Source organism: Pipistrellus hanaki (genome assembly GCF_964339955.1).
Source record: "Pipistrellus hanaki genome assembly, chromosome: 7".
Lineage (NCBI taxonomy): Eukaryota > Metazoa > Chordata > Mammalia > Chiroptera > Vespertilionidae > Pipistrellus > Pipistrellus hanaki.
The window spans coordinates 79,222,373-79,247,580 of record NC_140509.1 but is presented as its reverse complement, the minus strand read 5'-3'; the positions used below and the strand labels follow the sequence as shown (position 1 = coordinate 79,247,580).

The 25,208-nt window shown below is 43.7% G+C and overlaps 1 protein-coding gene across 6 annotated transcripts in view; it reads left to right on the top strand.

The window, feature by feature from the left end:
• The first annotated feature begins 5,604 nt into the window (after nucleotides 1-5,604).
• The window catches only part of DSE (dermatan sulfate epimerase), a 64,897-nt gene continuing 45,293 nt past the window's right edge, over nucleotides 5,605-25,208 (top strand). The window contains exons 1-2 of one of the 6 annotated variants that reach the window (XM_084890131.1): nucleotides 5,713-5,953; nucleotides 15,231-15,330. The gene's annotated coding sequence lies outside the window, so the exon portion shown is untranslated. Of the gene's footprint in view, nucleotides 5,627-5,712; nucleotides 5,954-6,076; nucleotides 6,292-15,230; nucleotides 15,331-25,208 lie in introns of those variants that run through there. The other 5 variants (XM_084890132.1, XM_084890129.1, XM_084890133.1 and 2 more) reach the window with 5 other exon arrangements.

Sequence of the window (25,208 nt, the reverse complement as noted above, 5' to 3'; positions counted from 1 at the left end):
TTTTAGCATTTTAAAAAATTACCCATGGTTTCCATTTGGCCATGAAGAGTAAAAACGACCATCTAAAAATGTCACTTTTTTAAAAAAAATAATAAAAACTAAAATACAGAAGAAAGAAGCATCTCTATTCTTTGTCATTAGGCTAGAAAAAGATACTGAACAGTGTCATTGGATTACAAATTTAGGTTTAATACCAGCAGAGTGTCAATTGTCCCTCATCTATAATATACTATAAATGCAGCTAAGATTTTCTTTTCTTGATGCAGTTAATATCATCAGCAGAAGAAAAAGTCTGAATAGACTGGCTGCTAAATGTTTTATTGAAATTCATTACTTATATGATATTTGGGCAGCAGAACATGGAGTGAACCATTAACTAAAATCTTCAAGCAGTTTCACTAGTTCATGCAATACTGAGATCAAACGTACTTCCCCAAACTGCATGTGTAACAGAAGTACCTAGAAATAAATATATTAGTGAACTGGTGTGAATGAAAACCAATCTTCATGATATTTTATATAATTACTAACCTGGCACAAACATGGCAAGTAAACATAGTGCCCGGACCTAGCGCTTCATTTGGTCCAAGAGCTTGCTTAGTAACACACCTATAGAGCCGTGGTTCCTAAAGTTTCTGTTTATTGCTATCATAGGGCTTTGTACACCCCAGGCATTATTTATTGGCACAGGCTACAGCCTGGGCATCAGAAGTTCTAAAAGCTCTTCCCAGATGGTTCTAATGGCCAGCAATGTTTTGGGAACCACGGCTGTGGAATATTGGTTCTAACTGGCTGCACCCTGGAATCACCTGGGATTTGAAAGCACATGGGTTAGTTAAAGCTCATTGTAAAAAAAATTAAATCAGAATTTCTGAGACATTGGTGTGGCTTAGGTACTCCCCAGGTAATGCTAACATGCAGCCAGGGATTAGAATTTCCATGACAGAATATTGCTAGAGCAACTCCTTATCTCCCCCTGAATAAATTAGCAAATAACCCCATAAGGAGTGGCTTCAAACTAGTGCAAACCCGGTGTAATCTCTACTTTTAGCAGGGTTGTGATTGAGTGGGGTGCATGAAAAGAGAAGTTGTGCTATTTTTTGAACTAGCAGACCATAATAGCACATGGACATTGGGAAATCAGATTCCTGGGCCATGAACTTAACCTTAGAACCTTCTTCATACAGTTCTTCATTAATTGCATTTTTCTGGAAAAAGCCAGAGCTTGTTAAAAAAAAAAAATTTTTTTTTAAAATGGGGAGGATTAAATACTAGCCAAGCACCTATTATAAAGAAGCATCAGATTAAATTAAGCCTCATTAAACATTAATTTTCTAAACTCCCCAGTGATGTCAACAGTTCTTTATAGTTCTCAAAAACCATGTTTAAGATAATATTAAATGCTTAAACTCCTTTCTGTTCATTTCATCACCCCAAGGAAAAGAACAAGCTTCTAATTTCATACATTTGTGTGGCAAAGATCAGGAATCATTTTTGTATTAAATAGCAATAATCATTCAGAGAATTGTGCTGTAATTTGGTAGGTGTATGGGACATCTTGGGTAGTTTCAAATAAATCAGGAGGTGTTATGAAAATTATCCATTTCAAAAGTCAATCAGGAATGGAGAATAACTTTTACCTGAGGCCAGAACACTCAAATTGCAAGTCGGATTTCAGATAATGAAAAGCTAGTATAGACCGAGGGGCTTACTGGAAAGAGCCAGGATTTGATATAAAAAAACTTAATCATATGTGGTCTGAGCCATTTACTACTTGGGAAATTTGCTTCAACTTTTTTAGCCCCTGTTTTCTCATGAGTCCAATGTAATACCAACGTGAGTGCCTGTGAGCATAAAACGGAACACATGTGGAAGTGCCCAGCACACTTATTGATCTATTAGAACAGTGGTCGGCAAACTGCGGCTCGCGAGCCACATGCAGCTCTCGAGCCGCTGTTTGCCGCTCTTTTGACTAATGAATTTGCCAACTACTGTATTAGAAGATTTTGAGGCCAGGAATTATATACCACACCCAAAGAAGAATGACACGTAAAAGCCTCAAAATTGTGTCTGGGGTGAAGAAGGTGCAACTCAATTATGATTAGGAATGTAGGTAAATGTTACATTTGCTTGCTTGTTTTTGTTTAATTGAGGTAACGTTGGTTTATAACATGTTTCAGGTGTACAACATTGTAATTCAACATCTGTATATACTACCGTGTACTGACCACCTAAAACCTAGTTTCCATCGTCGCCATACAAATTACCCCCTTTATCCATTTCACTCTTCCCGAACCTTCTTCCCTTCTGGTAACCACCAAGCTGTTGAGTTGGTTTTGCTTTTGCTTTTAGATTCCATGTATGAGTGAAATCATATGGCATTTGTCTTTCTCCATCTGACTTATTTCACTTAGCATCATACCCTTGAGTTCCAACCCTGTTGTCTCTTTTGGTTTTAATGATGAGCGTGTGAGCCAGCTGGAAATGAAGCAGAAGCAGAACAAGAACAGCCTAGGTCATGGAGGAAAGCAGGCCAGCCCTGGCAGAGTGGGGGAGGCAGCAGGACTGAGCAAGGCGGTAGGAGAAGCCTCGGTGGCTATCTGGCAAGAGCTGGCCGTCCAGAAAGGGCAAGGGAAGTAGAGGGAGATGATCATTGAGTAAGTACGAGTAAAGGGCAACGGGGCTTGAGACAAACCAAAACCATCGTTCCTCTCCAGTAACTCAAGGAGGAACCTTTTCCTGCTGGCTCACACGCTCATCACCTTTTAGGTGAGGGTAAGGGGTTATTTACAAACAGACTAATCTGGCTTGAGAGCTGAAGCAGTTGTTCAGTCATGGACCAGCTGGCTGGTTAGTAAAACCTAAAGGGCAACTTTGAGTCTAAGTTAATGAATTATAACTAAACAAGAGAACAGAACTATTACAAATGTCTTTGTAATATCCATGTAAGCCTGGGCTCCGTTATGCTAGAGCCGAGAATAAGCTAAGGACAACAAATATATATAATTTGTTCTGTTCAGGTAAGAACAACACAGAAAAGATGCCATTACTTGGGAGAAGCAGACAAACCAGAATTTCTTTTCTTTTCTTTTTTCTTTTTCTTCCTTTATTATAGAAAGACAACCATTTCAGTGGAAAGAATGAAATGAACTTTGCAAGAGTTAATTGAAAATTAAGCAAAGAACTTGTAAGAAAATATCCTAGTTCCCTCAAGCTTAACTTCTTTTGCCTAGAATAATTACCTCTCAGCAAAGAGACTTTATATATAATATTTAGGACTTTCATCTGGAATCAGCACCAAAGGCTAGGAACACTCAAAGGCTGGAGATGGACAAAGGCGTTTTTTAAAAAAAGAGCAGCTTGATTCTTGAAACCAAAACAAGGGGCTTTTCACATATCCGGAGCAAAATTAACATAAACCTATTATTAAAGTAATATCTGGGCACTTAGAAAAGGAAGAAGAAATTCAGAAGTTAATGAGAATTCACCAAGTAGTCATTTTCCTTTTTGACAATGTGGCACCATCAGCAAAGGAAACATACTGGATGGTAAAAGCACATCTGCTATTTGGGATTCTTTTTTTAAATATATTTTATTGATTTTTTTACAGAGAGAAATGGAGAGGGATAGAAAGCTAGAAACATCGATCAGCCGCCTCCTGCACACCCCCCACCGGGGATGTGCCTGCAACCAACGTACATGCTCTTGACCAGAATTGAACCTGGGACCTTTCAGTCCACAGGCCGACGCTCTATCCACTGAGCCAAACCGGTTTCGGCTGCTGTTTGGGATTCTATTTGGGAGGAAGAGGTCGATTTTTCCTAACCCTTCAGCCTGAGAATGGGTGATGTACCTTCTAATTCCACAAATATGCCCTGCACTCACATAGATGCTACTCTGGAGCAAGTAATGCAAATATGACTTAGCAACACATTGGGTCCTCACTGTCACCTGCTTTCAGTTTCAGTTGGCATAGAAGGCACCTGAGAATGAGAACGTGAGTGATGACATGGCATACAGACCAGATTTACAGAACACATGAAATTGGGAGTTAGAGTTACTTGTTTGCATCAAGGATATCCAACGCCAACTGACTGAGCACAACAGCATTTTAATAGATTAGTATGTTAAGTGCTCAAAACAAGTTGGAACAAGCGTAGGTTGAGGTGTGTTTTGTAACAGTTGTAGAAAACACTTTACTGCTTGAGAGTTTTAGTAAATTGTAATAGAGGAGACAATGGGGTAATATTACTGCCATAATAGCTACCAGGATTTACTTGGGAGGGAATAACAGTAATTAGAACAAAGCCGTTAAACATCTTCTCTCTGTGTGTTGTTTGGATAAAACCGGAATTAGATTCTCGGGATCAGATTTTCAGAGAGATGATGGCAAAGTAAACGGCCTTCCCAGGGCTTTCAGAAAGGATGAGGAGAAGCTGATGGTGTTGTAGGTGTCCAGGTGAACTGGAGCACTTTTCCTGTGGAATCAAGGCTCGTTGATCTTGGAAGACTCCGAGGGCAAAATTGCTTATCTTTGAGGCCTGCTCCGAAGGGGACACTTTACAAGAAGTGGATATTGGGCAGATATTCAAGTCAATTGAAGCCAAAATTGGAAGTAAAGGAGCAAATGCTAGTGGGTACCACTGCCTCCTTTGAAGAGTTCTCAACATAGTTGTGCATTTTGGGAAGAGCATTTAAAATGCTGGCACTTAAACTCTAGCCCCGAGATTCTGATTTATTAGTCTGGTGTGGGGCCTCTATTAAAAAGTATTTATCAGCCTGGTCTGCCTGGCTCAGTGGTTGAGTGTCCACCTATGAACCAGGAGGTCATGGTTCAATTCCCCGGCAGGGCACAAGCTCCACAGGTTTGGGAGCTTGATCCAGTTCTAAATTCTAGAGCCCTTCTCCTTCCGCAGGCAGCTCTGAAACGTTTGGAAGTTTATGCAAATCAGTGGTTTACCTGTGTAAACATTTCAGACATTTAATTAAACCACTTCCCCTTGACCTGTTCGTAAGGAATGTCTCTTCAAATGCAATTTTTCTTTGAGTAAGAGAAGCATAAAAGTAGACATGCACATTTTTTTTTTCTAATGTGGCCTAATTAATGGAAACTCCTCTGTAGGTCTGGGGAAACTCAGGATAGGGGGTGGCCCTTCAGACTTCCTCAAAAACCCTTTGAAGTGAAGTGGGGGGTGGAAATCACTGCTCTCAGGTAAAACACCCTCAGTGCTGAGGGATGGGGAAGCGTCTGCCACGCCCGTGCCCTCTAGCTCTGGCCGGTTAATTACACTCTCACACTGAGGCAAGGCAGCCCGGAGGTGGATGGCCGGGCTCCTACCTGGCACCTCTCGGGAGGGAGCCATGTTGGTGCAGTGGCTGCTTTTAAGCAAACTGCAGACCCTTCTCCAAGGGAGCTGTGATTGTTCCTGAGGTTGCAGAACCCCGATGGAGGAGGGCGCTTCCGCCCCCGGCCCCCCACCCGCCCGCGCAGGCCTAGCAGATAAGATAAATGGAATTTCCTCTTGAGAGCTGCAGGCTTTCTGTGCTCTGTTCCCGATCCTCTGTCTTTGGGGATTGCCATCCGTTCCGTTTGCAAGGGTCGGTGGTTTCAATTTCGCGTATGCTGGTTAGTACCGTGAAGGTAAGAAGTGCTCCTAAGGAGGTGATTTTCTGCCTTCTCTCCGCGAAGACAGGAAAAGCAAAAAGAAGGAGGAGTCGCTATTTTGGAGAAGGCGAGCGGAGTGGACGAGGGCTCCCCTGGAAAGGTCCTCGGCGTTCCCCCGATTTCTCTCCCGGGTCCGGATGGAAACACCAAGTTCCTCCTCTCCTGGGCCTCCTCTCGTTTGGGGGTGATCCCAGAGTGGAACCCGAAACGCACGGGTCCCTGGAAACTACTGGAGCAAGTTAGCGCCCCCGAGGCCCGGCGGAGCAGGCCGGGCGCAGGCGGAGAAACGTGAGTCCCGGGCGGGCCGGCGGGGGAGGGGGTCCCCGGCCGCTCTCCCACCCCTCGCCTCCGCGGGCTCCGGTGACGTTGCGGTCCCCCCGCCCTCCGGCCGAGCCCGGGACCCGGCCCGCCCTCCGCGGGGCTCGCCCACACCCGCCCGCCGCCCGCGCCGCTGGAAGGAGCGCCCCCCGGGCGGCGGCGGCGCACCCGCGGCCCCAGCGGCTCCGATGGCGGGGCGGGCGCGCTGAGTGCTCGGGCGCCGGGCGCCCTGCGGTGCGGAGGCCGGGAGCCTGCAGCCCGCGCCGCGGCCGGGAGGCGCCGCCGGGAGGACGGAGCGGCGGGGAGCGGTGAGCGGGGCCGGGAGAGGGGGCGGCGGGGCGGGCGCGGAGCTGGGCCCCGCGCGGCGCAACTTTGTTCCGGGGGCGCGGGCGGCGGGCGGGCGGCGGGAGCCACGTCCCCACCGTCGGCGCCCGGGGCTGCGCGCCCGGCCCGCTCGGAGGGTGCCTGCGGGGCGCGCGGGGCGCGAAGCCGGAGCCGTGGGCTCGCGGGCGGCGGGGCAGCCCCGGGCCGGCCGTTCGCCCCTTCCCACCCCCCGGGGCGCCCGGTGCCCAGCCCGGCGCGCGGTAGGAACGCGGCGATCGCTCTGGGGCGTCGGGTCTGGCCCGGCCGGGGTCCCCCCGGACCGCCCGCGGGCGCTGGCATCCCGCTGCCCGGGGGTGGCACAGCCTGGCGTCTCCCCGCACATCGCGCTGCGGGGTCGGTGTGCGGGTCCCGGCGCTGCACCCGCCTCTGGCCGCGGGTCCCGGTGCGGCGGACACCGGAGAGGGGTCGCTGGTGAACCCCACGCCCGGGAGCCCCTGGCGGCGGCGGCGGCGGGCCGTTGACTCAGCGGCGGGGCACTCGGAGCGGGGCCACACGGGCCCGGAATCCGAGCTGCGGGTGCGACCCCGGGACGCTCTCACGTTCTTTGCTGGTTTGGTGGAGGCTGCAGCCCGGGCCGGCGGGCAGGGGAGCTTGAAACCGAATCCCGTGCTTAAAAGCAGGGAGTGCACCTCCCTTACCTACAATTCCTTAGGTCAGAAAAGGACACAGTTTCTAGGGATCTTCGTGTAACAAAATTATTTAAAAAATTTCTTTCCCGTTAGTCATGGTTTAAATGTTCCATGACATTTGAGAATGGACCTCACTTAGAAACAGTTTAAAAAACAGGTTTTTAAGTACTTTTTACATTGTGACACTTAATCTCCCAGGAATTACCTTTTCTGCATTGTTTTTGGGCTTCTCAGATGATAACCTGAAATGAAATATGATGAGCGATATTTTGTAGTTTAGACAGCACTACTAAAATCAGATCATAACAATGTGTGTAATAGGCAGGGAGGAAGTAAAACCCGGAGTCGTCAATCTGAGCACTGGCCTATGGTGTGCTGCTATTTTCTTTCCAAGTCAGCAAACATAGAAGTCCTTTTAGGAAGTGTGTAGGTTAAATGCGTTCTAGCTAAGAGGGAGAAAGGGTGGAATTTGATGCCTCACTGTTTAGTCACCCACCTGCGTGGGTTCAGCGGAAAGTAGAAGACAGGGCTGGTCACGCGGGAGCCACGGAGAGGTGCCCTCGCTCTCCTGCGCTGCTCGTGCAGACAGAGAGGAAACCCGCCTAGACATTGGAGAGCCTGAGCTCGGGAAACGTCCTTTTCATCAACGGGCATGTCACATCAGTTCCATCGTTTTAGTTCAGTTCAACAGTGACTGCAAAGTCCACTTTTGCATCCAGGTTAAAAAGGTTGATTACCAAGTGAAAGGAGGGGTGGGGGTGGGGGGGAAACTTGGACAGAGAGAAATCTGCAGTAGAACACACTATAGAAGGGCCTTTGCCATGGAGGGAATTGTTGGGACTTCCCCAGTCCTGCCTGGCAGACACAGTCATGCAACTCCAGGAGCTCCCTCTGAGGGTAGGGGCCTGGTTGTGGGAAAACTCCCTCTAAGTCAGCCAGGCTGGCCATGTGAGGTCAGGACCGTCCCAGCGGCTAACATACATGTGTGCATCTACTTTTGTGCTTTTAAAATCACTCCCCAATTTAGTGCAAACAGGTTTTTAACGACATCGGTGGTCTTTCCAGTTCAGTATCTGCCATTGCTGCTGGGGAGGACATGGTGGCTGTCCACATGGTCAAGTTCTTTTTTAAAAAAATACATTTTTATTGATTTCAGAGAGGAAGGGAGAGGAAGAGAGATATAGAAACATCAATAATGAGAGAATCATGGATCGGTTGTCTCCTGCACACCCCACACTGGGGATTGAGCTCGCAACGTAGGCATGTACCCTTGACCGGAAATCGAACCCAGGACCCTTCAGTCCGCAGGCCGGAGGCGCTCTATCCACTGAGCCAAACCGGTTAGGGCCACATGGTGCAGTTCTTACTTCACAGATGCTCCTCTGCGTTCCCAGCACCTCCTTACAAAGATACATTTAGCCTGTGAAAGGTGTTCGGAATCAGAGGTGCAAAAGCGTCCTGCAGTGAAACAGTAAAGTACTTCTTAACGCTATTTGAGGTAGATGATTTTGGTATTTATTTCTACTAATCTGGGTCACGCTGTGTTGCATGAAAGACATTACCTGATACCCTTTCCATGTCATGATTTCAGCAAATGACTGGAGAGGAATAAAGGAAGAGAAAACAGTTAAATTTGGGTTTGAATATATCAGTAATCTTTGTTTCCAAAAGGAGTAAAGCAATTAGTAATAAAAGACTAACATTTTGAGGTTGCAGCATATGTTAAATATTACTTAACCACTGGCACGTTTGTATCCTAAATATATAAAGTAAGAGTTCTTACCATTTTTCACTACCCCAACAAAAGGAGAAATATTGTTATCCTGTGATGTGGATTCGGCAGGCTTTTGAGGTGATCTGCACCTGTGGTAGAGGTAATACCATCATTGTAGTGGGTGTGGTTACTCCTCTTACTGGGAGCAGCTGGATGTTGACTGTTCTGCAAGAGGCTGGAAGGCACTTGGTGAGATGCAATAACCAGAGACCTTCTAGAAGGGTCCAAGCAGAGCACAGGACAGTTCTCATTACTAATGCCTTAGGGTTTTCTTATCTTGGAATTACATTGTCTTCCCCTACAGCCGTGGTCGGCCAACTCATTAGTCAACAGAGCCAAATATCAATAGTACAACGGTTGAAATTTCTTTTGAGAGCCGAAACCCGACTTCTGTGCACGGGCCACGAAGTTTCAGTCACACTGTACGTGGTCGTCTGTGGAAGGGCCACACTCAAGGGGCCAAAGAGCCGCATGTGGCTCTCGAGCCACAGTTTGCCGGCCACTGCCCTAGGGATACGTAGAATAAAATTCTTTGGGGTCGCCAAACTGCCCGCAGATGTTTGGATGACACAAAATTCTCTAAACCAAGAGTCAGTCCCCAACGTGGGTTTCAGAAAGTGTATAAACCCAGACTACCAAAGGAGAAATTCTTTCCCCATGAAATTCATATGGGAATTAGTGGCAGGACGGGAGGTGGAGATTAAAATTGCGGATTCCATTTGGTGATAGCAATAATTAGAAATGTACGCATTTCAGTCTTGCCAACTCCAATGCCCACGTCTAGTGGAAAATTCCCTTTTAGAAATTAAAGTCTACATTAAGTGGATAGTATTTTAATGGAAACAGTGGTGTTGTTGTTTCTTCAAGAAAATCTATATCTTTAGTAAATAAATGCATTCTCAAGTTCTGACTTACCTAAAGTTAGTGCTCTACCACTTCTTATGTATTAGGAGAGTGGTTAATTAGCTGGTGGTGGAGGAGTGTTGCAGAAGAGATTGAAACTAGAAAGAGAAATGCCAAGTATTGTGCATGGGTTCAAAAAGGTGCCTCTAGGGTGAATCAACTCTTCTTTACACATTTATAAGCTTTTAGACAATTGGCGGAAAGGAAAAGTCCCCGTAGATCATGCAGCTACATGAGCACTTGTATTTTAAAAATGCCTAATACTTGTTAATATTTTCAAGTTTTAGCCTAGTGCTCTAGAGCAGGTGTCTTCTCCTCTTTTTCGGAGTGAGGAAATGGAAACAACTGTGAAAATAAGCCATTTGCTTATCATCCTACAAGTAATTAGTGACCTATCTTAAATAGGAGATTAGCCTGAATTGCCCATTTCATTCTACTTTTCTCCTTGATGACTCCAAATTTATGTTACGAAAGACTCTTGCCTTTTATTTTCCTACAGTTCTAGTTTGGTATCCCTTTGAATTCTCACCACTGACCATGAACTGTCAACTCCCTGGAATGCTCCCGGGCTTCTCAGCTTCTGTGAACTGGCACTTACAGACCCCCTTCCCACAGCCCCCTCCTCTCCCGTTCTGTGCTCTCCTCAGGCCTTACTAAGGACCCTAATGTGAGGCCTGCCTGACTGCTGCAGAGCCCTAGCTCATCGCTCGGTTCTCATTCCCTGGCCTCGGGTCTGTGGGTGCTTTTGCCCATGTGTTGTTTACTTCTGTCCGGCTAGGCAAGCCCCAGCCTGTTGAGGGTGTGGATTCCAAATCCTTGCAAACGCCCAGAAGACTATAAACCTGCAGGAGGCAGTGTCCAGAGAGGTGGTCAGAGATCACAAAGAAAAGGGATTTAGAAAAAGAAGAAAAGATTGTTGAGGCCATGTGTTTATTTCTTGAATGCAGTCGTTCAGTCCTTCATTCAGAATAACACCATGAAAAACTTTTTCTTAATTGATCTTTATTGGAGGGTATTTTTTTTCCATTGCCTCTCAGAGTGTGGAGGGAGGGAAACATTGATGTGACAGAAACACATTGATTGGTCGTCTTCCCCATGCAACCCAACCCTGGGGCAGGGAGCAGACCTGCAACCCAGGTACTAGCACTTGACTGGGAATTGAACCCACGACCCTTGGGTGTGCGGGCTGATACCCCAACCATTTGGCAATACCAGCCAGAGCAACTCCATACATTCTAATGTGCGCAAAGATTCTTTGCTGGATTTCTATTTGTTTCAGCTTTCTTAGGAGATTCCATAAAAATGATTTGGTTAGTGTTGTTATTAAACAATTCCTGAAAGAACAGAATTTGCCTCTTCAGTAATACTTAGAAGCTATAAAGAGACTGATAATAAACATGACTTACATTAACACTGTATATTTGGGAGTAGCTATGATTATTAGTTAAGTGTAGCCCTGTTCTTAAAAGTGTACAAAAGGCATATGCAGTTAAGTCTCAATTACAGATACCTGACATATTCATTGTAGATGGTTTGTGCCCATCTGCTTTTCCTAGGCAGGGTCAGAGTGAGTTGGCAACTGAGTGTATGCGTCTGCATGCCAAAAAAGTTTTTGGTATTATTTATAGAATTAATAGTGCCGCTTTTCTCCCTAGTTAATATGAAGAATAGCAGGACAATCATAGCAAAATTCCCTGTGTGTGTTTAAATTAATGTCCAGGCTCTTGTAGTTGAAATTGAAGAAGTTCACAATCTGTTTAAAAAGCTGAAATTGGAATCTTCCAAATTATTCGTTGCACACACACATGCCATAGAGCTGTAAAATGTGCATTTGTTGGTTAGATCAAGGCTTTTGTATTTTCCTCCTGTGTAACAAACCGAGCTGCTAAGCAACAGAGATATTGTACCACAACAAAGTTGAATCAGCATTTCCTAACCCTTCAGAGGGATTTGTAAAGGAAATCAGCTCATCACGCTTGCGGATCTATAATATTTTTACGGATGCAGTTGGCAGGCATTGTACTGCCTTGACTGTTGAAATTGAATGGTGATTGCGAGGAAAATGAGAATATTTGTTAGCAATTCCTGAAGGGGGAGGTAACACCATTGGGTCGCTTGAATACATTTTGGTATAAAATGTGACCCGCAGATCACGTTGCGGATCTAGTAGAGACGATTATTCACTTAGAGATAACAGACCACAAATGGACACTTTGATTTGAAGGAGTCCTTCAGATCTCGGTATTGAAAGAGTTAGCGCCCTTCTATAAATAGCTTACGCCCAGAAAGTTGCGTCAGTGACAAGAAACTTAAGAAGAGCATGATAAAAATCCCCAAGCAGCTCAAACATGTTTCATGCCAGGGTGCACTCAGCACCCTGCCACGTGGAGGAGAACGGTAGTGAAGCCGGGATGGGATGGGCTGGCTGTGGGACAGGGCTGCTCACCTTCCCTGCAGTCTGACTGCAGCCTCCTTCTGGAAGACGTCTGACTTTGTTTCTGTTGTTGGAGTATGTCTGAGGGCAGACTGGAGGCAGCAGATTTCTAGAATTTCACCCGTTCTGGTAAAGAACTTTCCTTGGGGCCTTTGCAGTTTGATGATGTCATGGCAGGAGGCATGCATGGGCTCGGGCTCACTAAGCCCGTGGATCCTCAGGCCTGGGCCAGCTGGCGTTTGGAGTCACCTGCAGTGTTTACACTTCGGGGGGGTAAGGGAGGGAGGACGGATAGGAAAGAAAAAGTAGCTTGAAAAGGGATGTTGAACAGCTGTTTTCCATCTTCCCTGAAGAAAAAGGAGAGGAAATCACTTACAGCAAGCATTAAGACAGATTTATGCTAAATACAGGGAAGTTTTTCTGAATGTTTTAACCTGTAGATTTCTGACAGAGGCCTTTGGATTCTTCTCTGTTTAGAAAGGCTTGAGCGAGGTTGTCCTAAAGGGATGCTAGTTAGCACCTGTTTTCTGGGGTTCTAATTTTATGACTTCTCACCTGGATTTGAAAATCTTAGGAATTAAAAATGATTTTATTACAGCTGACCCTCGAACAACACAGGTTTCACAGGTTTGAATTGTGTGGGTCCACTTACATGCAGATTTTTTTCAGGGAATGCGTACAGTACAGTACATGTGTTTTCCTTATGATTTTTAAGTGAGATTTTCCCTGCCAGCTTTCTTTATTGTAAGGCTACAGCATGTAAAACATATATACAATATGTGTTACCCAACAGTTTACCAGTAAGGCTTCCAGTCACCAGGAGGCTATTAGCGGTTAAGTTTTTGGAGAGTCTAAAGTTAGATTTTCGACAGCATTGGGAGGGAGGTGTCTGCTGCTCAAGGGTCAACCGTATTGTGAATGTAGAAGAAATGGTCGGTTTCAGTGTCTGAAATACAAGTTGCCTTTATAGTTTCTACATAGCGTATCTATTTGTTAGTACAAAGTATTGGTTAGGGTTAGGGTTAGGATTAGGGTAGGTATTGATCACATATAAGATTCTTTAACACATTGTTCATGTAGGTGCACATTCCAAGAGCTGAAAAATCCTCAAGGCTTCATTTGGTTTTACCCCAAACAGACCACTTTCCTTTACATTTCGTTTTTATTCTAGAAAATATATTTTTTAAAAAGGCTCTGGCACTGGACTATTGTGTTCCATTTGACCTTTCCATAATAGCCTTTACATTTCTCTGGTCCACTTTTTAAAGTAAAACTAGACTGGCACCAGCGCTAAAACCAACAACTGGGGCATTCGTCCATGTGGCCAAATATACAGCTTGCCCATGTCAGAGAGAGTCTGGAAACTTCTCTCCTATATACCAAACTTCTCGTGGCAGTAGTTATGGTTAAAAGTAATAATATTTATAGAAACAATGTGAGCTTTGTTTGATTTTTGTTTGGGAAGATGGACTATCCAGTAGAATTCAGAATGTGGTTTCAGGCCAGTGTTTCTATTTTATTCTCAATATTAAAACTAGGCAGTACTTAGCGATATAATGATCTTAAAAGAGGGTTCATTTAATGATCTTAAAAGGTGCTTGAAAATACACTGCCCGCCAGTATTGGGTCCATGGCATGGGGGATGCCAGAAAGGTAAGCTCAGCAGTGGGGACACTGAAAAAGCGGCAGAGTTTTCTCAGTAAGAGCGTCTTTTGCTGGCCCTGTGAGTTGTGAGGCTAATTTCTTCCTCTTTTTATTTTTTAAAGTTGATTTGAGAGAGAGAGAGAGAGAGAGAGAGAGAGAGAGAGAGAGAGAGAGAGAGAGAGAGAAAGGGGTTGGGGGAGGGGAGAGAGAGAAAATTCATTGGGTGATTGCATGTGCCCTGACTGGGGATTGAACCCGCAACCTTGCCACATTGGGAGGGCTCTCTAGCCAGTTGAGCTACCTGGCCATGCTGTTTCTCTTGCTTCATTGTAAATCTTCTACAAGTTAGACCCTATTGGTTCTAAGGAGAAGCCAGGATAGCTGGAGGGCGAAATTCGAATCCATTGGTTGCTTTGTGCAATAGTTCCATTTATCCTGTCCCAAACATTTTAAGATCCACCTTTTTTCCTAAAGAAACCAATATTGTTCAGATTGGAACTCATCCTGTTAACCACGTGCTATGATAGGGGTTTAAGATTTGCACCATTAAAGTTTTTAGACTTTTGTGACTTGTATAGAATTCTATATAAAATTCAGATTAACAAATGGTATTTTGAGTGTCTGCTGTGGGAACTTGGGAACTTTCAAAATTCAATTTCATCTCTTGTTAAATTTCATGGTGCAAGTTTTAGGTTAAAACTTCCAATATCTTTTTCTCAGGGAAGAGATGTGTGGCTGTATTTATTCTACTAAATTGCCATAAAATGATAAATCCTGTGCCTACAACTGAAGTGAGCTGGCAGTAGAAGGGTGGTTACATAACAGATCCTTCTTTGTGTGCTTACACCTTTTTTTTTCTTGTTGGGGAAGCCACTGAAGTTTGGTTCAATGGTTGCAAGTTTTAGAAAAGATAAATCTGTTACTTGGCAATGAAAGCTTTGATATATAACTTTTTCCAATGTACTTTTGAACCTGGAGAGCCAGGTGAAAGAATGCTGTACTTTAGTGATAGAAATACTGAAACGATTTAGTCCTTCAGCAAGTATTTGCCAGGTACTTCTGTGTTTGAGGGGATATCTGGGTGGGGGTGGAGAGGGGAGCATGCAGAATAAATATGGCATAGTTTTCATCCTTGGGCAGCAATAAAATCTGGTTGGTGAAACATCTGAACATGAATCTTTGTGAGACAAATGCATGCAGTGGCATTGCAGGCGGGAAGAGATCTGTAAGTGTTACATGGCAGAGGATACTCAGGTAGAGGGAGAATGAACTGTGTCTCAGGATGTTATGCTCATAGGGGAGGAAAAATATAGAAAGGAAGGCAAATCCACAGGAGGAGGAGTGAATAGCAAAATGGGGTGGCTGCCAGGTCAAGGAGAACTTCTTAGAACAATCGTGGACATTCCCTATCTCCTTTTATAGCGTTATCTTTCCTTGTTCCCTTCCCTTCCTCATATATTCTTTCATTGTTTTCCACAGATATTTTTGAAGGACTGTATTGCATGTAATCAGTGGTGCTAGACACTATAGGAAAGAAAAGAGTAAGACCCTTGCCTCCCAGGAGCTTATACCTGCATTGGTGAGTTCTACCTCAGATCCCTTTTGGGTCCAGAAGGGATTGAAACATAAATGTGAGAAAGGAAGATAAACATGTACCTTCAAATAACTTGGTATACCTGTAACTAGTACTAAATGCATAAATTAGTAGAAACAGTTAAAACTATAAATATTCTTATTGATCCCCCCTTTTTTAAATCCTCTTTTAAAACAGTTTAGATCATGCATTTTCAGTTTACATCCTTCCTTCTCCATCCCAGCCAGAAGTGCAAAGGCGCGTAAATTCTGAAAGTACTTTGTCACTCTCATGCAAACTTCCTTCCTTTTATGTTAGTGACTTGTGTAAATATATTACCTCTTCTGTCATCTTAACAGATGACATAAGCACCTTCTAGGCAAGCCTCATCCCTGAATTCCCAAAGAATACTGAGCAATGCATGGATGGCCCCGGGGAGACCACTCACGGAGAAGGTGGCCAGGGAAGGCTTTATAACAAATGTGTTCTCTGAAAAAGGCAAGGGGTTGGGTGTGGAGCGCTTAGAGGGAACCCATGAAAGAGAGTAACAGTGGGAATGAAAGACAGAAAGGTGAGTGGTGATCAAGCAAGGATGCGTGTGGAGGGAGAGTGTGTGTGGAGAAGAATCGGGAGATACTGTTAAACTGTAGGCCAGAGCCACATACACTGTGGAAGAAAGTTGTTCATTTTTTTTTTGCTGCAGGAAATAGAAGCTCTTGAGTAGGTGAGTGATATGATGATGGTGACTTATTTAATTTGGGAGGAACTTTATGGTTTACAAAGATAATTATGTCATGATTAGTATTGGCACGTTGCCTAGGTTATGTCTTGGCTCCTTCACTCTTTCTCTGATCTTGGGTAACTCACTTTATGCCTCAGTTTCCTCAGCTGTGGAAAGGGGGTGCTATTAATATTTATGGTGTGGGGCCACAGTGAAGATTAGATGAGTTAACCCATGTGACAAACTTGGCATAGTTCCTGGCAGTTGGTAAACATTATGTACAGAGGTGAGCAAAGGTAGGTTTACTGTTGTTCATATGGAAAATAATACATTAATTAGTAGATAATAATACAAGAATAAACTGTTTCATGTACTCAAGTCTATAAACCTACTTTCTCCCACTCCAGTATGTTTATTGATTATAGCAGCCTTTGGTGTATATATAGTAAGGGCTATAATCCCTAATTTGGAAATGAGAAGATTGTAGAGCTAGGACTCTACAGAGTTTGCGAGGGCTGTTGTAACAAAATCCCTCAAACTGGGTGTCTTCAACAAAAGAAATTTATTGTCTCAAAGTTCTTGAGGCTAGAAGTCTGAAATCAAGGTGTCAGCAGGGTTGGTTCTTGCTAAGGCCATGAAAGAAGATCTTTTCCATGCCTCTCTCCTAGCTTCTGGTGGTTTCTGTCAGTCTTAGACATTCCTGGGCTTGTAGATGCTTCACCCCATTCTCTACCTTTATCTTCACATGACCTTCTTCCTGTGTGTGTGTGTGTGTGTGTGTGTGTGTGTGTGTGTCTTGTCTCCCAATTTCCCCATTTTATGAAGACATCTGTCATATTGGATTAGGGGCCCATCCTAATGATATTGGCTTTACTAATTATATCTGCTATAACCTTGTTTCCACACAAAGTCACATTATGAGGTATTAGAGATCAGGACTCCGACATGCGAATTTTTGCAGGACATAATTCAACCCATAACAGACTCAAAGTCAGATCTTTTGAGTACACCACACTGTGACCAGGGTGTGCTGAAAGGCTTGAGAAAAGAGGAGGAATCCATAGGTTTATATGAGAAACAAGGCTCTTCCATCTCCTGTTCTCCTAGACCTCAACCATCCCCCAAACAGCCATAGCAATGGACATGTCACAGTGGGCCTTGGGAGGGCGGTGTGCTCCCTGCCTACCGAAAGGATCTTTTCCTTTCTTCTTTCCAACATGCATTTTCTGAGACTTCGCTCCATTTGGCATTGAAGATACAGTTAAGTTCAGGGACATTATACTTGCACTGGTAAATTTCAGTCCTCTCTATAAATTTGGATGATAAATCACTGTCCCAAAGTATTAGTAATAAGGGAAGAATTGAATGCTTTTGGAAAGAGGCAAAAATCTAAAGTATCAACGGTAAGGATTTTGCTGAGGAGGCTGATGGAGACGAATAAATAAGTGATAGATATACCCCTGTAAGCTGAAATAGAAGTTGGTGCCTTTCAAGTGTAAATTAAGGATGGAGGTTCCTAAGTCATTTCTAAGGAAGTTAGAAATTTCCCCAAGTGATAGAAGTTACATATCTATTGATTAAAAAAGGTACAAAGACGAATGATGATTTTCAAGTGAGGAAAGTTCCGGGAGAGTCAATCCTTAAGTCACTAAGACAGTGATTCTCAACCTTCCTAATGCCGAGACCCTTTAATACAGTTCCTCATGTGGTGACCCCCAACCATAAAATGATTTTCGTTGCTACTTCATAACTGTAATTTTGCTACTGTTATGAATCGTAATGTAAATATCTGTGTTTTCCGATGGTCTTAGGTGATCCTGCTAGTGGTTCTCAACCTGCTGAGAAGGACCAGCAAGAGGAAAGGGTGAAGGCAGAGAGGGGAGTTGGGATACTCTTGCAGTAATTCAGGCAAGACATGGTGTGGTGTGGCTTAGGTTGTTACTGGCTGATTCTGGATTGTATTTTGAGGATAGAGTCAACAGAATGTGCTGATGGCTTGGAAATGGAGACAGTGTGGGGAAGGGAAAAAGGGGGAATGTGGGCCTGAATTGCTGGCAGGATTGGCTGCCAGCAACTGAAATGGGGAAGTCGGAGAAGGCAGTGCCTGCATCTTTGCATCTGAGTGTCCTTGTTTTACAAACTAAATCTGTGGTGTTGTGAGTTTTTTTTATTATGATTCATAAGATGATGTTTGGAAAGTTCCAAAGAATTACAATCTGTAAGATCAAAAAGTATATATAAAAATGTATGTGAAAGGCGGCAAAAGAAGTAAGTATATCATTGTTGGGCATTTGAAGATTAAAATGGAAGAATGCTTGAATATAAGGAGGGCATGGAAAAAAGCTTCCTAAATAGTGCTAAACGCATCCCTCCATATGTACTCATCCAGTACATAGGTTTCCTATTTTATATCAAATGTACCAGAAACGTAGGTTTAATGCCAGCAAATTATTTTCCCACAAGATGCTTCTAAGTCTTTTGCCTCACTTCCGTGTATTTCGTTTTCAGACAATGTCTAAAGCTTTTAAGCAATTTGTAAGTCCAGTATGTACAGCTGTGTATTTTGCCCCAAGCGTAATATCCTTGGACAGAATCTTTTTTTTTTCTGGGTATAAGTCAGAAAATAATAACAAACATTGGGTAAAGAGAAGGATTCGGTGAAAAGTACCACATTTCCTATTCTCAAGGGACAAGTGTTAGGGCAAGACTCTCATAATTCTAACAAGAACGTAGGTGATGGGACTAAAAACGAAGGTCAGGGTCCCCGAGACCACCTCTGGGCTCAGTGAGCCGCTAGAAGGACCCACACAAAGCTGTTGCAGTCAGGTTCAATACCACCACAGGGCACAGACGGAAGTCGGCAGAGGGAACGGTGCACGGGGCAGAGAAGCCCGAGGGAAACCAAGGACAGCAACTGTGCAGACAGCATGTGCAGAGCCCCAGCGTGATGTCCAGGGCTTTTACAGAGTCCGGTGATGTGGACATGCAGTGCCTGTGTGACTGACCTCAGATACTAGACTCCCACAGCAAAGAGAGCGTCTGTCATAAGTCCTATTTAGTATAAACTGGCTGATCAAACTGGTACCGTATGGCTCAAGGCCTCAGTTATACAAAAACAAAAAACCCCACCTATAGGGCAGAATACTCTAGGGCTCCAAGCTCAGCTCCCCTGCGTTAGACCAGGGCCAATACTGAAGACAGGCCCGTCTTAGAAGTGGGTGGTGTTTGAACAATACACCTGCTGCGCTAACCCTTTTCTGTCCAGCAGGGTAGGGCCTTGACTATGGATAGTATCAGTGCTTCTTAGAGTTATTATGGTTAGGACCTGATCCTGGAGGAAATGATATGAGGACATACCCAAAACATATACCGTTTTAGCTTAGTTCATCAATGCATGAACCAGACCAGATTGTATATAAGAGATAAACATGTTTTGTCTAAAACATCTGTTATTGATGTCTGGACTCATCCCACAGAAGTTCCAGAGAGTGGGTTAGGAGAAGAGAGGCATGTGTGGCATGGACGGGAATCAGGAAAGAGGCGGAAAAGAGGAAAGGTCGCCTGCAAGTGGATGTTAAGGCGGAGGAATGGGCTCATGTGACTGTGGAGGCTGAGAAGTCCTGGTGTAAGTTCCCGCCGCCCTCTAAAGGCGGGAGCAGACTGATACCCCAGCTCAGGGAGGAAGGGAGGGGGGTGGGGATGAAGATGGGGAAGGGGAGAGACAGAGAGAATGCAAGTTTTGTCTCTCTCTCTAAATTTGGTTGATGAAGAAACAGTATTAGATTGGAAGGCTTTTCTCCTCCGACGTGTTTGGTACCTTGGAATATGTATCTTGAAAGTTGTCAACGTGTATTTAAAAAAAAAAAAAAGTATCTTGAAAGTTGTCAACGTGCATTTAAAAAAAAAAAAAAAAAAGCTGAAACCGGTTTGGCTCAGTGGATAGAGCATCAGCCTTCAGACTCAAGGGTCCCAGGTTCGATTCCGGTCAAGGGCATGTACCTTGGTTGTGGGCATATCCCCAGTAAGGGGCGTGCAAGAGGCAGCTGATCGATGACTCTTTCTCATTCATGTTTCTAACTCTATCTCTCTCCTTTCCTCTCTGTAAAAAATCAATAAAATAAGAAAAAAAGAAAAAGAAAAAGAAAGTTGCCAACATGCAGTTGAGCAGGAAGGAGAAACCTCTCGGCATCAGTACTTTGTATTTTTCAAAATATTTGATATTTTTAGTCTCTTGAGAGTTCAAGGTTATGAATACACAATACACTGTATCTGTTTTTTTTATGAGCACTTCCTCCTGGTGGCATGGGGCACTTCCTTTGGGAAGTTCAAGCCTTGACTGAACACTTTGCCAATCCCAAGCACCCTCTTATTGCTGTAAGCGTATCCGGTCATTGAGGACCACAGAAACCCTGTGAGGAAGGTATTATTATTCCATCCCTTCCACCGCGGGGAAAGCAGGGCCATAGCTGAGGATGCCATGTTCCTGGGCTTCCAACCCTGGACGCCTGGCTCCAGCTGGTGCCCTCAACCACTCATCATGTTCTGGGAAGAACGATGGGTAACTAGCACTTTGAGGGAATGCTTAGCAGAAAGTGGTGCTTTGAAGGTGTCATCTCATTGACTCTCCCAACCAGGCTGCAGCACAAATACCATTTTCATCTTCCCTTTGAATGAGGGACGAGGCTTCAATGGTTAGCTTGTGTGAAGCCGTGCCGTGGTGACAGAAGCCATGCTGGCCTCCGTGCCACTTCACCCATCTGCCCTGGGGACTCGATGGCTGGCAGAGAAGTTTTCCTTTTGTTTTCACGGGCATTTCATGGTTTAGTTGAACTGTTATTTGAAACTATATGCTGTTTTATTTAGCTATTGGCTTCATTGTCTCTCTTTATCTTCTTCTCGATGCTCTATTTTTTTAGTCAGTAATGCCAGAAAAGAGTGTTTTCATGCTTGACACTATTGCTGAGGAAGCTATTGGTGGTTTCGCAGGCCCTTCCAGGAAATCTTCGGTTACGTTCTGTGCAGAAAAAAAATTGAAAACAAAGATAGTTAGTTTTCTTTTGGGGTTAGGCATAGTAAGTTAAATAAATAAATGGCTTTGGACTAAGGGAGACATAACTTTTAACTTCAATGCCAGACAGTAATGCAAATACTGAAGTTAGAAACACCAGCACCAAAATCTCAGAAACACCAGTTCCCTTGGTTTTTTTTATCCTATAGTTACTAGGATTCAGGGCAGAGCATAGTTTTCCTTGATCACTTTCTGGTCTCTGATTAGCACATTTCCTAGATGTAATAGCTGGTAAATACATAGCTGAATCAATATTTATAAGAAATTCTTATCCCCAGCATTGGGAATTGATATTCTAATTCTTAAAATCAGTACATTGGAAAAGTTCATACCTATGCTTAAAAACTATTTTTTAGAAGATTGAGAATACCAAAAAAATACATAGTTATATTCAACGTTACATTATTCTGATAAAAAGATCAGAATATGGCCCTGGCTGGTTTGGCTCAGTGGATAGAGCATCGGCCTGCAGACTGAGGGATCCCAGGTTCAATTCTGATCAGGGGCATGTACCTTGGTTGTGGGCACATCCCCAGTGTGGGGGGTGCAGGAGGCAGCTGATTGATGTTTCTCTCTCATTGATGTTTCCGACTCTCTATCCCTCTCCCTTCATCTCTGTAAAAAATTAATAAAAATTTATTTTTAAAAAAGATCAGAATATGGCCCTGGCTGGTTTGGCTCAGTGGATAGAGCATCGACCTGTGGACTGAAGGGTCCCGGGTTCAGTTCTAGTCAAGTGCATGTACCTTGGTTGTGGGCACATCCCCAGTGGAAGGTGTGCAGGAGGGAGCTGATTGATGTTTCTCTCTCATCGATGTTTCTAACCCTCTATCCTTCTCCCTTCCTCTCTGTAAAAAAATCAATAAAGGATATTTCTTAAGAAAGATTAGAATAAAAAAATTCTGGAAATACATTAGGATATTGTACTCCTACACCATGTAGAAAATGAATTAAATGTATAATCCGGAAGCACGAATCAGATGTCCAAGTGTTAGACTGCTCGATAAACTAGAATTTACTTATATCTCAGGTAGTCTAACCATTTCATTTTCTTTTGGCCTTGGTAAAGTAAAATTAATTACTCCAGTAATTGCATCAGTGACTTTGCAGACCACCTCTGCCCTGCCTCCTCTTTGGCTCCATGCAACTGATACAGCTTTAACTTCCATTCTACATTTCCTAAGGCAATCACTCTCTCAAAAGCTGGATCTTTACGGTTCTTGGTTTTGTAACAATGAGCACCAGGCAAAAGCTCTCCTACTTAATGCTTCCAGTTCGATAGCCACCACATTACTCCTTCACGTCGTCTCTGGTGAAGGGGAGATGGGACCTTCAGACTTGACACTGGAAACTATGTATGGCCATTTTAAACATACTTCAGATGAATGATTCTTCTCATCAGAGAGAGTTAGACAACCATCATTGCTGATGTACGGAAGAAGTGAGTGTCGGATGCATTATGAGACAATGTGGTACCCGCAGGGCACTTCCTTGGGCCCCATGTAGAGATGCTCTTTGACTGCACAGAGCCGCACTTCAGCTTACAAACCTACCCGACAGTTTCCTCCGTGTCCAGAGTGGAGGCGGTGAACACCATCATTATACCGTGTGGTTTTGCTGTGTGGGTTCAGGGTTATAATTACTCCCTCAGTAGTGTGTGTGAATTCTTGGGGGTTCCGTCTGGTATAATTCCATATTGTGGATTTTTGTTTGGAAATGACTTTTTAGGGAGATATAATTCATCTCACCCTTAAGTAAGGAAACAATAAGCCCTCAGTAAAAGGCGCTTTCATTTTGATTAAGAGCCCTTGGTTTTAAAAAAAAATTCCCTTTTTTTGGCTGAGTCCACAGACTTTACACATCGGGGAGTATAATTTTAGGGAATGGTTGTATAGTACCCAAACCATATGTTTTCTTAGGATTTGACATGTTTAAGCATAATGCTCGATTTATTTCACTACAAAAATTTACCAAGAAAACAAGGTTTATTTTTGCTATTTAAAAAAGAATTACTTTTCAAAAAGTTATTCTAAACATACATTTAATAAAATGGAAATAGAAAAGCAAGGAGAACTTTTAAAATGTGTACCTTCTATTATAATAGTTAAAATATGCGGAAACAGTGAGGTTAGTATGTATTAAGACGACCATGGTTAGATGTGTCTCAAATACTTGGGAACAGGGTTTCTCTGAGAGTGAAATCCTAAAATAGATCCGAGGAGGAAACGGGCATCTCTGTTAGGATATATTAGAGCGCCCAGACGGTCAGAGGTTTCCTAAAACAGATTGGAGGCTTAAAGAGGGAGGGAATTTGGGTTTCAATGAAAGCATGACAGGGAAGGAAGAGTTGTAGGTGCAAACTTCTACACGTTTTCCAGGGGAGTGGGCATGATGTCAAGGGCCTTCAGTTGTCTGGCCTGTTGGATTGTTTTCGGACTTAATGGATGTGGGTGGGAGACATTTGACTGTCCTAGTCATGTAACTGATTCCTGGGCCACCCATTGGGGTGGCAAACTGGAACAGCTACTCTTGGGCGAGCTTGGAGGGGGTGGTGGCAGGAGCTGTGAGGATGTACATTTGCTCTTCTTCCCTAAATGTCATCACAAGTTAATTTTTAAAATGTTGTTTTCAATGGTATCCCAGAGGCTGACATTACAGCTTCCGCTCAAACGCAGTGATGGCAGTGATCTTGACTGATGAAGTTGCCCCAAGCCTAAAGCCCTTCCCACTTCCTTTGTCCTGATCCCTGTGCACCAGGCAATTATTTAATAACTTGACTTCCTGTGCAGTTTTACGACAATATTTCCCAGTCTGCTTGATCATTGTATTTCCCATAAATGAATGCAGACATTCTGGTTCTATTTATCTTGAGGGAGTCGAGTTTTAGTTTTATTAACATTGGAGAGCATCTCCCGGGCTGATCAGCGGAGCTATTGATGATATTGACTGAAACAAGACTAGCCCCTGGATTGAGGTTAGCTCATCAAGGGCAGCAGATGTCCCCCAAGTACTCGCGTCCCTTCCATAATATAAATCCGTCACTTGGAAACAGCTCCAGCGAGAGGTTGTGGTATTTCCCAGCCCCTCTTATGTCACTTGGCATTTCTTTTGAAAGAATACAGTAAGAAGCAGCGCCTTTTGTACATGGGCCAGGCAGGGGAAGCAGTCAAACTCAGATACAGTAATAGTTTAGTATTCTGTTGTTATTCTTTTCTTCTGGGGCAAAACCCTCAACGAATCCTTGAAAATATTCAAGGGTCATAGGCTTTCCTTCCTCGTGAGTGTTGAGCTTACTGGAATGATAAGTTGAAGAGTCAGGAGTATTGTGTTCAAGTTGTAGCTGTCTCTAAGGGGCATGACCTTGCCCTAGTGTGTTAACATCTCTGATTCTCTTGCTTATAATATTCATTTTCTTTCAAATAACATATTTTGTGGGTAGGTTAGTACAATTTTACATTTCTAAAACTTCTTCCCTTTTATTAAAAATGACATGTTTATTGAGCTCTTAATTCATATCAGGGTCTATGATAAGTGTACTTAATCTTCCATTAGGTTGGGATCATTTTATGAATGAGAGAAGAGAGACTTTGAGACCAGAAGTCAGTTGATCAAAACTAGTAGACAGCCTGGCCAGTGTTGATCAGTGGTTGAGGGTCCACCCATGCACCAAGAGGTTGTGGGTTAGATTCCCAGGCAGGACACATGAGAGAACCATCAATTGGCTGCCTCCTGCATGACCCCCGCAGGAGGCAGCCAATTGATGGTTCTCTCATTGATGTTTCCATCTGTCTCTCCCTGTGTCTTCATCTTTCTCTAAAAATCAATAAAAACATATTTAAAAACAAAATAAAGTACTAGCACAGATGGGATTATACTCATGTCTGCCCTCCTCAACATGTATTATGTTTATCATAATGCTGTATTCCTTAGACTTTCGCTCGTATTATAAAAGGGTTTAAGTGCATATTAGAAAAGGGTTTTTAAGCCATCTTAACTTGGGATATGTTTTACTTTATACAGGGTGATTTCTCTCTTCAATTCTTATGAATTCTATATTAAAAAAAAATTTAAATTATTTTTAATACTTTCTATGTT